The sequence below is a fragment of the Sciurus carolinensis genome, chromosome 2 (genome assembly GCF_902686445.1).
Source record: "Sciurus carolinensis chromosome 2, mSciCar1.2, whole genome shotgun sequence".
Taxonomy (NCBI): domain Eukaryota; kingdom Metazoa; phylum Chordata; class Mammalia; order Rodentia; family Sciuridae; genus Sciurus; species Sciurus carolinensis.
In genome coordinates, this window is record NC_062214.1 from 192109457 (window position 1) to 192124347 (window position 14891).

Below are 14891 nucleotides of genomic sequence, written 5' to 3' on the forward strand. Positions count from 1 at the left end.
TGCTTTAGTAACTTCTAAACTCAATTTTTGATTAAATTCTTAAAGTATCAGCCAAATGAACTATCAAAGTTTATTATTAATAAAAATCTCCGAATCATAGAGTATCTCCAACTATTACCTCCTAAATGATACCAGAACACAATCCAAGTAGTTCCCAATATATGAGGAGGTTCTACTCTCAAAAACAGGTTTTTTTTTTTTTTATATACACTGTGGACTTTGTAAACTAGCTTTGGAATTCATCTCTATGACCTTGTTCTGTGTAAAATGCTACCTGAGGCAGGAGGATTGCAAGTTTGAGGCTAGCCTCAGTAACTAAGTGAGGCCCTAAGCAACTTAGCAAGACCCTGTCTCAAAACAGAAAATAAAAAGGGCGGGGGATGTGGCTCAGTGGCTAAGCGTCCCTGGGTTCAATTTCTAGTGGGCTGGTGGTGGTGGTAAGCTACCTGAATAGCACTTAAGATACCAGTACGACAACACCTTCTCAGCAGCCAGTCGGAAACACTGCCAATGCAGCAAAGGGGCCCTGGCAGTGGACACCTGGGGCAGCTGGAGGGAAGTGAAGACAAGCAAGGCCCAGGTCACTGTATGGCGGGCGACTATTATGTACTGGTAACTGGCCCCATCACTCCTCACTTCCTTGGCTAAAGATATATTCTTAATTGGGTTCTAATGTGATATGTGAACACCTCCTGCATTACTTACTTGTGAAATTTGAGTTGGAGTAGCGGGTGGGTGTGCTTAAGGTCCTTCCAGAGCTGAAACATGATTCCAATGTATGATTCTTGCCTTTGGAGTTCATAATCTCTATTTTTGGCTCAGATTTCTCTCCTCACTTCCCAAAGCATATTTTAACTGCTGAAAAGCCATTTCCGAAGGCCCCACATCACCTCCAAATCAATACTCAAACTGCTCTGGACCTCAGGCACTCACCCAGTTCCCCTCCTGTTTCCTGATTCATTTGCTGGTAGCTGCATCCATGTCGTCATCTTTCCTAGAATCTCTGAAGTCATCTTTGTCCTCCTCTCCAGGATGAACTGTGCCTCTCAAATCTTTCAAATTGTTCCCTTCTTCCTAATTTCAAGCTTCATCATCCCTCACCTGAACTGGGTAAGAGCTAACTTATACCTTCAAAACCTCTCCCAGTTCAAATTTTTCCCCTATACTTTAAAAAATACAAATGTAATTGTAACCTCTTGTTACAAAAACTTTCCATAGCTCTCTTATTCACAAAAAGGCAAAATCTACATCTTTTAAGGTAGCTTCGGGTCTCAGCTCAAATGTCAGCTCCTCCAAAAAGCCTTGACTTGTTTGACTTGTTGAAGTTGACCTCCCCTGCAATTCCATCACCTTGCTTATTTTTTAAGAATATTTTTATCTTAGTTGTAGGGGACACAATACCTTTATTATTTTTCCTTGGTGCTGAGGTTCAAACCCAGGGCCTCACGTGTGCAGGTGAGTGCTCTACCACTGAGTCACAACCCTAGCCTTGATTGTTTTATTTATGGCTCTTAGCACAATCTGTAATTCCCTTGCCTGTTTATGGACTTCTTATATGCCCTCCCTCGCCCTTTTTATAAGGTCTATGAGGTCTGTGATTTTATTTTTCATAGTGGAAAGTAACAACCTACTCTCCCAGCACAGTGATGGCCCAGGCTAAGCCCACAGTGACCAGCTGTTGAATGCAAGGCCCTCATCTTCCACCTCTCGCTTAAGTTTCAGCTTTATTTTGGCTACTCCCCACAGCATTCCTTGTTTAGTTACTTCCAAATAAATGTAAAATTATTTGCCCTTTTCTATTTTTAAATTTCCTTTCCTTAACATGCCCTTCTTATCTGGCTGTCCACTTACCAAACCCTAACTTTTTTTCTCCTGCCTTAGCCTGCCCAGTTGCTGAATTACAGGTGTGAACCACCCCACCCAGTCCCAGTCTGGATATTTCTAGAGACATCTACTTTGATTCCATCCCCTTGGATAGTTCCTTTTAAACGTCTTCAGCAAGTAGAATGGTACCCAGCACATTCTAGGTACTACATATTCATCAGTTTTGCTGTATAGCTATCTCCCTTATTCTATGGAAGGCTGAAATAGCTTATTTGGAACTGTTGTAGACCAAAAGAACAGGGGTTTATCCATCTTTCTTTTTCAATGTTTTCTGAGATGCCTGGCAGAGGAGAGCATGAGTTGAAGTTCCCATTCTTTAATTCATAAAGCACACCTTCATACATATTGTTAAGAGCAACTTCAGTAACAAGGATTAAAGACTCTCTGCTTTTTGCCTGCAAATGTTGGATGGATGGCTAAAAGCAGTTTTAAGGACTTGGCAGCTCTGCTTCCATTTTGCATTCGTCTTCTTTGCTCCCAGTCACCTTGGATTCCAAGAAAAAAGGTCTGGTAGGATAATCATCCTATGCTGAATCAAAGTTACCACTCTCTCCCCAACAGCAACTTTCTCCTCTGGTAGAGGGCTCTGCCTGCCCAATCCTGAGATTATAGACAGACTGCACCTGATCAGTATCACCTGCATACCTGTGCAACTCCTCCAGGTATGCAGACCCCTCACTATCGCCCCTATTCCCCTATAAAACTTCAAAGTCATTTTCAGTCTCTGGGCTAAGGGCATGGGTCCCCTTTGTCTTCTCAGTGTAGCCATGCTTTAAAGATTAAAGTTCCTTTCATGTTTTTCAATGTTACCTTTTCATTTTTGGGGGGTGAGTGATCCAACCGGATTTGATCCATCAGGACCCTGGCCGAGGACTCCACTGAACACTTTTAAGACCACAGCCTTAATACAGTATCAGTTTCTCTGAATCTCAGATCTTCAACATTTTTTTTGAGATGCCAGCCCTCCAGGCGAGATTAATTTTAATAACATTTTCTTTAATGCAACAGAATCAAAAACATTATTTCAATAGGTAACAAATATAAAATAATTGTGGTATTTCACATTATTCATTTGTGCTAAAATCTCTGAAATCCGTGTGTATTTTGCACTTATAGCACATATAAATGGAATAGCCTCATTTCAAGTGATTTACAGCCAAACAGTTACACATTGGATGATAAGGGTTTAGAACCTGTGCTTTCACCATTCTCAACCATTAGTCCTGAGAAGAAATCCTTTGTCAGATATGAGGATTTATAAATGCGTATACAAATATTTAGTTTTTAACTCTGGCTAGCGCTTTCCTCAACGTATTTGAGCCCCACCCCACCCCACCCCACCCCACCCCACCCCTATTAACATGTGTAACACTTTGGAATGTCCATTCCGATTTGCAGAGGGAAAGAGCATCACAGTGCAGGGTCTGCCTCAGGCACTTTTTCAAGCTTTTACTGGTGGCAGGAGGGCAGGTCGAATTCTAGGTTCCACCACAGAGAGATTAAGGGCTGGAAACACAGCCTGGGGGAAATTCTGGTCAAAACAGCCTTTGCTAAAATTCCAGTGGTTACTGACGCTTTATCAAGTAGTTTCTGTGCACTATTTAAATTAGCTCATGTTGCAGAACTGGCTGTCATCACAGTCGGATCCTGCGAAATTTATTCATTCAGTAAGTATCTGCGGAGAGCCTGCGTACAGACATCAGGACTATATCTGTGGACAAGACAGACCAAGAGCTCCGTCCCAGTGGAACGCAGTCCGGCGCGGAAAGAGCGAGTGCTAGCAACGCGGTGGCGCGCTCGGCCAGGCTCTGCGCTCAGCACCTCTCCTGCTTCATCGCATTAGAGCCCGGCAACCCTATGAAGTAGGCGCGACTCCCACCTTCGGTAGCATGCGTTGAGCAAGTTGTCAAAACCCACCGGCAGCGACCCACCCGCGCCCCCAGCAGCACATGGTGCACGCGCCGGCGCCTCGGAGGCGAGAAGGGCGGGTTCACACGGTGCACCGGAAGCGGCGCCTCGCGGGCCGGGGTCGCTGCGGGTCCTTCCCGCGCCGTCGGAGCCGCGTTGCCCCTACTCGGTCGCGAGGGTGTCCCCGCCGGAGGGCAGGCGTGCCACCCGGAGCCTCCCAAATCGCGCCCACCTTTCCTCGACACCCGCCGCGGAAGCGTGAGAGGTTCTGGGTAGGAACTGCGGACCCGCCGCCGCCTCGCGAACTACGCTTCCCGTGAGGCGGCGCGGCGCCGGGGGGGCTGGTGCGCAGGCGCGCGCACAGCGTGCGTGGCGGCGTCAGCGGTTCTAGAACGTTGCTGTGGTAGCGCTCGGGCGCCATGTTAGGACGAAGGGGAAGGAGGAGAAGCGCTTAAAGCGGCGGGAGCGGGTGCGGGAGTGGGGTTGGACCCAGGGCTGAGGCAGGCCCCCCCCTCCCTCCCGCCTCAGTGGATCATGCCCAGGGCGGCAGCGGCGGCGGTTGCGGGGGGGAAGTGACTGGGCGGTGCCGGCGCAGGAGACGATGCCGTTGTAAGTGATTCGTGTTCTGTTCGCTCTCGCACGCCGGCCGGGCCTTGGGGGCGTCGGGGAGGGGGAGGGGCGGCGCGAGCCGGGCCCGCGCCGCTGCGGGCCGGACGGCGGGCCCGGGCCCGCCCGCCGCCGCCGGGAGCTCGCGTCCCCCACCCCTTCCTGGCCGGGCCGCGGTCGTCGGGCCGGGGGACTTTCCCTTCCGGAAGAGCCGGGCTGCTCCCGCTGCTCCGCCGGCGCCGGGCCCGGCAGGCCGGCTCCTCGTGGGCTCCGCGCTCGCGCCTCCTCGCCCTCGCCGCCGCGGGCGCGCCCGCCTCCGCTGCGTCCCTCGGTGCTTCCCGTTTTCTGGGCGCCCCTGTCGTGCGCCCGAGTTACCCACTTCCGCTTCCCCGTGCGAACCTGCGTGAGCGCGGGGAGAGGCCGGGTCTGAGCGCCAGGCCCGGCTCTTCGGCCCCTCCTCGCGGCCCCCGTGCTCCGGGACGGGCGCTCCCCGGTGCGAGTGCTCGGTCCCCCCTGGATGGGTCACGGGATTCCATCCGCGTCCTTCTCCCTCCCGCCCCGCCGAGGCCGCCCCCACCCGAGCGCAGTCCTGAAGCTAGTTGGGTTATGCCTTCTAATCCCGCCAGGCCCTGTCTTGTGTTTACCTAGCCTTGCACGGTCTTCAAAAGTTTCCTCTCTCCCCCTCCGAGTGGGGTGCGGTTGGGAAACTCATTCCTGGGATCAGAAGGTAGATTTTTACAGCCTTTATTCTGCTACTGTTCAGCAGTGGAGAGGCCTGAACTGTGAGACTGCATTTCTTCCATTTTTGAAGTGTAAGAGTCCCCCTTTTAAAAAGCCGAAAGGCTGAGGTTTCTTCATCTTTGTAGTCCAAACAAAGCATGCCGTAGACATTTGAAGTTTTGTTGAAGTTAAATTCAAGGTAAAGGTTTTATGGTTTCTAGACATCCAGTGTTAAGTCAGCCTAACTTTGTGAAAGTAAAAAAAAAATTTATTTTTTGCAAATACAACTATAAAGGAGAGAGAAACTTATAAACGTGTGTGTATGTGTGTGTCAAAATTAAGTAAATATGTCTGTCTTTACAGGTGAGACTTAATTTTGGCTCATGCCTTAATGACAGCTAACGAATTTTACATAATAATTGGAAAAAGAATCCTGACTCCTCGTGCCCCAGCCTCACTTACCCACCCCTGACATTTTTTTGGAGCCTCTCAAATTATTTTTGTATTGAGAATATTTCTTAGATTTAACTACAGTATGTAGTTACAAAGCTTTAAAGTTTGAGAGGTTTCTGTTAATTTGTATTTTCGTGGAATTGGAAAAAGAAGCACTAGGGAACCCAGATCAAAAACGTTTTTTGTGGCATTTTTCAGTTTAGTAGAAATTCACATAAATGTTTAAAGTGATATCCTGATGACTTTGTGTTAACTTAGTTTCATTGCTGTTTTTGAAAAAGGTCTACTTTTTTTTATGATCATGTAAGTAATAAAGATGACAGGAAATGTACATTCTAAAGAAAAGGCTTCCATGAAGACATTTCAAGGAAATCTCAATATACCTGCTTTTTTTCTAACATTATTTGAGGAAGGAAGGTGTGAATTTTCACTTCAGCAAAACAAGTTTATGAAAACTAGGATGATACAGGGAAGATTAACGTGGTCCCTGCAGAAATGTAAAAGAGAAATCATGTGAGTTGTGGCTGTCGTAACTTGAAATAAAATGACATAACGGAGAATAGTCAACATCAGTGACCAAGCATTCATGCCACAAAGAATGTTGGAATTACTGGAAAAGATATCTAGCAAGACTTAGGGGGAGACCAGTAGATTTTCTTTCAAACATTTGTGAAAGCTGTCACAAGAAAGGGAATTGGGGTAGTTTCATGTAGTCATAAGAGGCAGAACTGGGATCTGGTATATAGTGAGAGTGTATTGCAATGTTTCTCTGAGGGTGTGATCTGTGGATGCTTGGGGGAGTTGTCACTGAGACCTTTTTGGAGAGTACTCAAGATCTTTAATAATAATGAGATGTTAGGTCTTTGCACTGATGGTGTGAAAGTAATGGTGAGTAATGCTGCTTGTTCCTTAGGAACAATCAAGGCAGAGGGGGCTCCATATTGTACATAAGTCATATTTTTTCATGACACAAAGTTCAGAAAGTCCTTGATGAAGCATTAAAAAATGTTAATTTGCTGGGTACAGGGTGCATGCCACTAGAGGAGGTTAAGGCAGAAAGATCAGCCTTGGCAATTTTGCAAGACCCTGCCTATCTCAAAATTAAAAATAAAATAATAAAAAGGACTGGGACTGTAGCTTAATGGAAAGTGTCCCTGGGTTCATTTCCCAGTACTGCCTCCTCACCCCAAAGTTAATTTGAGCTAGGGAGTATAGCTTAGGGAGTGTAGATTAGTGGTAGAGTGCCCCTGGATTTGATTCTCTAGCAGTGCAAAAATAAATAATTAAATTTTGATCCTTGAAGTTGTCTTTTTAATGTGCTTTAGTAATGGAAAGTAGTGATTTTGAGTGAGCACTTGTATGATTGTCTTCTAAGTTAATCTAACATGTTTTGTTTTATTTTGTTTCATTTTTTGGTACTGGGGACTGAACCCAGGGGTACTTAACCACTGAGCCACATCCCCAGCCCTATTTATTTTTTATTTTGAGACAGGGTCTTGCTAAGTTGCTTAGGGCCTCATCAAGTTGCTAATACTGGCCTTGAATTTGGCAATCCTGTCTCAGTCATGGCCTTCCATGTCAGGTGTCCAACCCCCCTTCCCCCTTTGCTGGGATTACAGATGTGGGCCACCCACCACACCCAGCTTAATCTAGGGGTTTTTCTCTGCTCCCTCCCCCATGGAGCTCCATGTTTATCTGAACAGGTGATGAACTGTTGATATTCAAGTTTGAAAAATGAGGCAAGCCTGCCCTGTCACTTCAAGAAAACAACTGACAGTTTTTGTGACCAGTTAAAAAAAAAAAAAAAAAAAAAAAACTACTTGAGCTTTCAAGCAAAAATTAGAATTTTGGAAAGCTTGTTTCTGCAATTGTGAATGTGACACCTTCCCAGTACTTAAAAGATGAGATAGGTGATAAACCTCCCCACAGTGGAGCTTGAACCCAGGTTGCTCTATGCCTGAGCTATATCCCCAGTTTTTTAAATTTTTTTATTTTGAGACAGGGTCTTGCTAAGTTGCCCAGACTGGCCTTGATCTTAGGATACTCTTGCTTCATCCTCCCAAGTAGCTGAGATTAAAGTCATGTGCTCCTGTGTCCAGGTTGTGATGATATTAATGGATGTAGGTTTTTCAGTGTTGAATAATGTGTGTTAGTATTTGGAATTCAATGAATTCATTATTTTCCAAATGACCAGTCATGATGTAATAAAGTCATACCTGGGTAAAAGGTGCATTCAGAGTATAAAGTAGGTCAGTTTTTTTATTGGTACATACATTTTTATTGGTACATAATTATACAGAATGGTGGAATCATTGTGGTATATTCATACATACATAGAAACATAATTTTATCATTTTACTTCCCAATATCTCCCCCACTCTCCTCTGCCTCTGCTCTAATGATCTCCCTTCTACTCTCATTACATCTCTATTCCCCCCACCCCCCCAGCTTCCACATATAAGAGAAAACATGATACTTTTCTTTCTGAGTTTTACTTGCTCAAAATGGTAGGCCACATATTAGTGCAACAGAGTACAAAGGCCTTGGTGTAGTTTCAGTTTTCTTATTATAACTAGTGTTTTTGGCGGATGGGGACAGTACTGGGGATAAACATAAGGCCTTGAAGACAACCACTCTTCTGTATCCTCAGCCTCTGACTCTTTGTTTTAAGATTGGGAGATTTTGTAGTGAATTGCTTGCTACTTGGTAAATGGTTTTGGAATGTGGTGTTTTTATCTTACGAGTGTTTTCAGTTCATGCTTTTTTGGTAGAGAAATTGACAGGGAAGATGGTAGATTAAGTTTATGAACTTACTCAGTTTGTATTCTTTGATTTCCCCCCCCCCCAAGGTAAAAGCCTTCTTATTTAAATAACATAAATTTTAAAATCTTTTGGTTCATCAAAACATTCCATTCCTTGGTAAATAAATCAACTTTATATAAACGTTATACTTAAATTTATCACCTTCATTTGCATTTAGGCAGGTTTATAAAAACTACTTTCCATTTGGATTCTTAGCTATTTCTCATTTCTTGTGTTTTTTTCATTCTGCATGTTCAGTATTCTAACTGTCCAGTAGCTGGGGTCTGTGCCCCCCCGCCCCAGTGTGGTACTGGGGATTGGACCCAAGGATGCTCTACCACTGAGCTACACCCCAGCCTCCCCCCCCCCCTTTCCTTTACATTTTGAAACAGCTTTAGGCTCAGTTGCCCAGTGTGGCCTCAAACTTGGAATTCTCCTGCCTCATCCTCCCTGGTTGCTGGGAGGATGTCACCATGCCCTGCTCAGTAGCTTTTAAATAATTGCACAATCTCAGTGTATGATTTACAAAGCAGCAGCAATTGCTGGAATTATTGGTTCCCTTTAAAGTTGGTTAAAGTGAGACTGAAAGTATTTCCTTGACCAAGTTTTTGAAGGTGCTAAGTTGTAGATTGGTGTTTAAATCAGCTCTGGATTCCGTGTTCTATACCTTATCCCATCTCCTGTGGACCCTGTTGAGAACCATGTTTGATCAGTTCAATTGGAGTCAGTTTACATTTTAAGACCTAATTTTCCCAAGGTGCTATGGTGCTAGCTTGTCCTAATACCAGAGTCCTAGGTCAGAGAGGCCCGACTTTGGAATTCAAAAAATGAGGTCTGACCACTCACCCTAAAAACCAAACAGAAAATGAAACAGTGAAAAACATGAAAGGAACTTTCATCAGCATGGCCTGTGCCCTTAGTCATGTTTTCCAGAGACTTAAACTGACTTTGAAGTTTTATAGAAAGGGGAATAGGGGCAATGGTGAGGGGTCTGCATGACTGGAGGGATTGCATAACTGCAGAAGGAGGTGATCTTGGTCATTATCTCAGGATTGGGTGGGCAGGGCCTTGTCCCAGATAAGAAAGTTGCTGCTAACACTGAGAAACTTGAACTCATCACAAGATATCATATCAGACTGCGTTCCTGAAATCCAAGGTGACTGGGAGCAAAGAAGATGAATACAAATGAAGGCAGAGCTGCCAAGTCCTTAATCCTGCTTTTGGCCATCCGTTGGACATTTTCAGGCAAAAGGAAGTTCTTTTTACAGTCCCAGTTGCTGGGGTGGCTGGAGGTGGGAGTGTAGCTTGAGACCATCCTGAACAACATAGTGACACCCATCTGAAAGCCCAAGTTTTTTTGGTATAGGGAAAAATATTTAAATATCAATTTACTGATAGCATATGCTATATATTTACATACACACAGTATGACATATACTGTAGAACCTAAGATCTTAGTAGATAATCTCCCTGCCCCCCTTTTCCTTTTCCCCTTTCGGATGACTCAGAACCTCTGGGTTGAAGAGAGCCTCCCGCCTCAACTTTTCAAGTAGCTGGGACTGTGGACAGGTCACAGTACACAGCAGGTAGTTTTAGTGAGTGGGTGTAGATGCTTATGCAGAAAGTTTGGGTTTTAGGCCAGCATTTTATAACATTCTTATTTGTGGAAATTTAAGGATTTGATCCTATTTAGCTTTTTTTTTTTGGTGGTGGTACTGGGAATTGAACCCAGGGCCTTACTTATGCCAAGCAAACACTCCCTCGGTGACCCACAGCCCCAGACTGGAAATTTAAGGATTTGGGAAAGAAAGAAATATAAGGAGTTTGTTAGATATAATTTATTTCTTCTATCAGAGTTATTTTTCAAATTTGTATTGTCTATATTTCATCCAGAAACAAGCTCATTGTGTTTTTTGACAGTTTTTACAGTTTTGGGGTTAAGAATAGTGTCAGTCATTTTGGTTATCTGAAATGTTTAAATTGCATTTCCTGGCATTAATGTACATAATATTATGGTTTAATGTATTTTTTTTTTTATTGGTACATTTCAATATACAGAATGCCGGATTTCTTTGTGGTTGGTTTAATATATTTTTGACTCTTCTGGTACACTTTAATATTTTTCCAGCTTCTCTTTATATTGCCTTCACTTTTAAGTTGTACTTGGCAGGTTGATACAGGAGTGCTGCATTTGAGGTTTTTTGGTTTCTTTTGTTAAATTTCTCCTAGCCAGTCAGGAGAAGGAAGGCAGAGAGACCTTTGGAGGGGAGGACAATAACCTGGCCATTGTAGTAACTGAATAGCAAGTACCCTTTGCCTACATAATCAACCTTGAATTTATAGTTTGACCTTGTGCTTCATTCTACTTTATTCCTCTTGAGCATAAATTTCCCTGTTTAATCCTGTGTTGCTACCCCCTAAATATTGACTGGGTGGTCCACCCTGAATATATTTTCAAGAATGCAGTTGTGTTCTAAACATATTTTAGTACCATTTTACACAGAACAAGAGTGGCTGTTCAGTTAGCCATCCTAAGAATAACACCCTCCCCACCCCACCCCCTTTCTGGATATTGAAGCTAGGGCTCTTCTACCATGAGCCACTTCCCAGCCCTTTATTTTTTATTTTGAGACAGGGTTTTTCTGGGTTGCCCAGGCTGGTGAACTTGGGATCCTCATGCCTCAGTATCCCAAGTACCTGCATTGCAGGCATCTGCCACTGTACCCAGCCTTAGAATAATTCTTAGGAAATAAATTGCCTTGGTTATATGCTTGACTCTGAGCTGCTGTCATTATGTTATACCCTTTGTGAAAGAGGACAATGTATTTTGCAAAGATTTAATATATAGGGACTGCGGTTGTAGCTCAGTGGTTGTTTGCTTAGCATGTGTGAGGCACTGGGTTTAATCCTCAGCATCACATTAAAAAAAATGTAAAAAAAGAAAAAATTAATATATAATGTACATTAAGATACTTTAGAGAAATAATACTTTTCCTTCTCTGTCCAAATTCTTTTCCGGTGCTTAACCTGAATGGGCATATTCAGGACCTCTAGACAGCAAATTACCTATACTGTGAATTGTTACATTAAAGAAGTTATTTTAGTTTATCTGATTGCTTCCAAAGACTATCTAGCAAGTTAAGCTTTCAATTTTAACTTTGTTAGAATTGATAAAATTGTTTTCTGTTGATAGTGGCTATAAATTTTTAGATCATTGACCCTTATAATATAAAGCTGCTCCCCCACACTTTACGCTGCAGCCATTTCTCCCCCTCCCATTTTATAGCCTAGATTGTCATTCTGTGAACATCCAAGCTAGCTATTGGTCCATTAGTCAGCCTGGAAGTCTCCTTCTCAGTCATTGTTAGCCCACGAAATTCCAACATTAGGAGAAGCTCCTGCGCCATTCTTTCTCATTTCTTTTCTTTCCCATCCCCGAGAGGTTGTCCACCTAATAAAATCTGGTGTGAGTTCCTGTGTCTGGAGTGGCTTTCTGGGTGCTGTCGCTGGATCGCAACTCAGACAGGCACCCCAGAGTACTTGCTCCCCTGCATTCAAGGGCCTGAGCTTCCTTGAGACCCAAACTGAGCCGCATTTTCCTTACAACCCTGTTGATAGCATGGACCCCAACTTGTTCCAGATGCCCAATATCAGAAGACAGGGATTCGTTCACCAGTAGTCTGAGCTTTGTATCAGTTGGGAAGCAAACTAATGCCACTGGGGTTGTGATATTGTCCTTTGTGTGTTAGTTATCTGCCTAAACTGCCTATTTCTCCTCTGCATAGCCATAATTTAATTTTTTCAGCCTTTATTTTGCATTTGTTGTTTAAGGATCTGAATCCTAGACTAAATTTTTGGTTGTCATCCAATCAGAGACTATCTTAAGCATCCTTATATTTCTGATTTTAACATCGCCTTTCATACATAGTTAGCCTTATGAGTGCTATAATTTTCTGATAAAAATAAACGAGAAAATGATGATTGTAGGGAAATTGAGTTGATTAAGTTTTCTGGAGCAGTATAAAAGTGATTTGCTTTTTCTTCTTAAATTCTTTTGAGGTATACAGGACAGAAGAGTGTATTTTGACATTATGTGTACAGGGAGTATAACTTATTCTAATTAGGATCCCATTCTTGAGGTTGTACATGATGTGGAGTTATACTGGTTGTGTATTCATATATGAACATAGGAAGTTTATGTCCTATTCATTCTACTGCCATTCCTATTTCCATATCCCCTCCCTTGCCTTCATTCCCCTTTGTCTAGTCCAATGAACTTCTATTCTTCCCTCCCCACCCCCCTTTTTGTGAGTTAGCATCTGCATATTAGAGAACTTCCTGCCTTCAGTTTTTTGGGATTGGCTTATTTCACTTAGCATGAGTCTCCAGTTCCATCCACTTACTGGCAAATGCCAAAATTTTGTTCTTTAAGACTGAGTAATTGTTGTGTATATATACCATGTTTTCTTTATCCTTTCCACTGTTGAAGGACACCTAGGTTGGTTCCATAGCTTAACTATTGTGGATTGAGGTGCTATAAACATTGCTTTGGCTGTGTCACTGTAGTATGCTGATTTTAAGTTCTTTGGTATATACTGAGGAGGGGGATAGGATAACTGGGTCAAAATGGTTGCAGTCCAAGTTTTCTGAGTAATCTCTATACTGCTTTCCAGAGTGGTTGTACCAATATGCAGCAAGATTTGAGTATACCTTTTTTCCCACATCCTCATCAGCATTTATTGTTTTGTTTCCTGCCCTTCTCACTGTAGTGAGATAGAATCTCAGTGTAGTTTTAATTTTTCTGCAGCTTTTTTATCTGACATTTTGTGGGCATCTTCCATGCTACTGCATGTACTGATCACCTCCTTTTATATGGCATAGTATTATTGTGTAAGTATGTACTGTAATTAATTAATCTTATATTGATGGGTTTTTAGGTGGTTTCCAGTTTGTTTTATTGTATTACATACAGGGATTCCTTCAATGAAGAACCTTAAATATCTTTTTGTGTTAGTCCTATGAGAAAGGTCAGATTCCAGAACCTGTGGTGTCCAGAGAGATATTTGTAAATGAATTGTTTGGGTACCAAGAATACCCATTCTTTTGGTAATACCCTGGAATATACATTGCTTATTTCCAGTTTATTTTATTTTTGGACCAGGGATTGAAACCAGAGGCACTTAACCATTGAGGCACATCTCCAGTCTTTTTTTTTTTTTTCCTTAGGACCTCACTAAATTGCTTAGGCTGACCTTGAACTAGGGATCCTCCTGTCTCAGCCTCTAGAGCCACTGGGATTACAGGCATGTGCCACCAGGCCCAGCTTCCAGTTTATTGTTGTATAGAAATTTGCGCCTGTGTTTTGACCTGTCTTCTAATCCTTTGCACTCTTCTCTATCCCAGTAGTGACTGGAAATTTGGGTTTTTATGTAGTATTCTGTTTTAAAGTACATTGTGATTAAAGAGAATATCTTCCAATTACAAAGCTTTCTGTGCTTTGGAGTCTTCTATCCTAGTATTATTGTGTTGTGGTGTTTTGTTTGTACTAGGGATTGAACCTCGGGCGCTTTACTACTGAGCTACATCCCCAGCCCTAGTCTTGCTAAGTTGCCAAGGATCTTGTTAGATTGCTGAGGCTGGCCTGAAAGACTTGTGATACTTCCCCCCTTGGCCTCTAGAGTTGCTAGGATTACAGGCATGCACTATAGTGCCCAAATTGTCCTAGTATTTTTGAAAGATAATTGTTAGAGGTGAGGTTGTTAGCCATAAACTTGTAAAATTGGCATATGCATTTTAATATTGATGAATATTGCCAGATTGTATTTTAAAATGATACACCAAGTTCACTTCCTTTGGAATGCATAAGTGCATATTGTTACACCATTACTAACATTGGAGGTTAATATAAGTTAATAAGTCTCTTGTTTTTACCAAATGTTTTGTTTTTCTCTATTCTGGTGGTTTTAATTTGCTTCCCTGATTTGCAGGGAAAATTTTAAAAAATTGATTTAACAATTCTGTTTTTCCTATTTTTTGCTGAACTTTACTTATATTTTTTTTGTTATATAAAAGGGTTTTTTTGGTATAAGGTAATCTGTTTTGGGGTGTGATTTTTTTTGTGTGTGTGTCTTGCTTAATTATGGCACTGAAAATATTCATTTTCTTTTAGTACTTACATAATTTTTTCTTTTTTTGGGGGGGAAGGGGTACTACAGATTGAATCCAGGGTCATTTTCCCCAGCTCTTTTTGTTTTATTTTGAGATAGGCTTTAACTAAATTGCTGAGACTGTCCTGGAGCTTGCAATACTTCTGCCTGGGCCTTCCATATTGCTGGGATTACTGGCATGCACCACTCACTGTGCCTGGCTATAATTCTTAAGTATTTTGAAATCATGGGATGAAGAATTTAGATTTGACTTAAAATGGTTTCAGTATAGTATGTCCAAACATTGATCACATTTTGACTGTTTGAATGTATGGCCACTAAATTGCAATTACAAATCATAGGAATTTGTAT

At 42.6% G+C, this 14891-nt stretch overlaps 1 protein-coding gene across 4 annotated transcripts in view; it reads left to right on the plus strand.

Annotated features, from left to right (window-relative positions):
- The first annotated feature begins 4188 nt into the window (after positions 1 to 4188).
- Papola (poly(A) polymerase alpha) overlaps positions 4189 to 14891 on the plus strand; it is a 60745-nt gene continuing 50042 nt past the window's right edge. For all 4 annotated transcript variants that reach the window (XM_047542331.1, XM_047542333.1, XM_047542332.1 and 1 more), the window contains exon 1: positions 4189 to 4401. The gene's annotated coding sequence lies outside the window, so the exon portion shown is untranslated. The remainder of the gene's footprint in view (positions 4402 to 14891) is intronic.